The sequence below is a fragment of the Aedes albopictus genome, chromosome 1, assembly GCF_035046485.1.
Source record: "Aedes albopictus strain Foshan chromosome 1, AalbF5, whole genome shotgun sequence".
NCBI lineage: Eukaryota > Metazoa > Arthropoda > Insecta > Diptera > Culicidae > Aedes > Aedes albopictus.
Window position 1 is genome coordinate 41,430,727 of NC_085136.1, and position 1,491 is coordinate 41,432,217.

General features: G+C 39.8%; 1 non-coding gene across 1 annotated transcript; it reads right to left on the minus strand.

Moving 5' to 3' along the window:
* Positions 1-909: 909 nt before the first annotated feature.
* Trnaa-agc (transfer RNA alanine (anticodon AGC)) lies at positions 910-981 on the minus strand. Its single transcript has one exon. It is a non-coding gene; the product is annotated as a tRNA-Ala (tRNA).
* Between the last annotated feature and the right edge of the window lie 510 nt (positions 982-1,491).

Below are 1,491 nucleotides of genomic sequence, written 5' to 3' on the forward strand. Positions count from 1 at the left end.
AATTTTTGAATACCCCTTTTTAAACACTAAAAACACTATATACCATATCTAGGCAACCTATAACTTCTATTAAACACATAAAAAGAGTTTTGGCCGAACTTTATCTTTTTCCGACCATTGTGCGGTGGCAGAACTGGTTGACACAAGAAGACGTGGAGCGCAGAGAGCACGATGGGCAGACCAGGTGAAACGTGACTTGGCGAGCATTGGGCGTAACCGAGGATGGTGAGCGGCAGCATTCCATAGATGTATGTAGTTTGTCAGCAAGTTTCGATGAAAATGGCTAAATCCAGCCGTTTCTCAATTCAACCGGCCATATTCAAAACAACGCGGAAGAAACTGAACTCGTAACGGTTTTAAGAACGCAGCCACCCGACTCGCACGTACAGCCTGCAATGATCCCAACCTACATACTGATCCCAAAAGGTTACTAAAAATTATTGCTGCAATATATATTCTTAATATATCCACTTCTTGATCTATTTCTAGTCAAACGTCTAGTCTAACCTCTGACTCTGACCGTTCAAAAGTTCCACATTGATTATACGGACGTGCCTTCGGTTATGTTGCTGGCGATTCAGTCTTCTGGGAGAAACAAAACCACTTTATTTTCGGACGATGACGAAAAATACATGAAACTAGAAGTAAATTAAAATAAAAGCCGACGAAGGTGATGGGAAACGACCCACGTTTTTTTTTCTCGAATTTACTGACACTAGGTAATGCGTCCAAATGCATTAATGGTGTTTTTACCAGTTTGTTCCCTAATTACAAGCATGCAGATCACCACTCACTTGAAGTGCAAATTTTCGGTAATACCAATCCGTGTGGTCAAATTATGAAATTCAAATAACTCAACGTACATATGTACAGATGGATAAATTATTGGTTAAATTGGGAAAAAATCCACAGCTCAGGTGAGATTTGAACTCACGACCCTTATTCGCTAGACAAGTGCTTTACCAACTAAGCTACCGAGCCAATTAATGACCCGCCAACTTAGTTGTCATAAGGTTCAATTCTAATCTCATCGATCTATATCATCTTCCCCTAAACCGCAAATATAACCATCTCTGTTGTACATATGTACGAAGAGCGAAAGCGATTTGTTTATTGTTTGAAACTGTTTGCCTATCGTACAGGCAACGCTTCCTCAACCACTTGTAGAGGAAGAACAATGCTACCTGGAAGGCGATCAAACGCGTCGTTCGCATTCTATTTGATACGACGGGTAACTACGTAGAGGTAGATGCTCGAAAACGACTCACTTGAAGTGCAAATTTTCGGTAATACCAATCCGTGTGGTCAAATTATGAAATTCAAATAACTCAACGTACATATGTACAGATGGATAAATTATTGGTTATGTACGTTGAGTTATTTGAATTTCATAATTTGACCACACGGATTGGTATTACCGAAAATTTGCACTTCAAGTGAGTCGTTTTCGAGCATCTACCTCTACGTAGTTACCCGTCGTATCAAATAGAA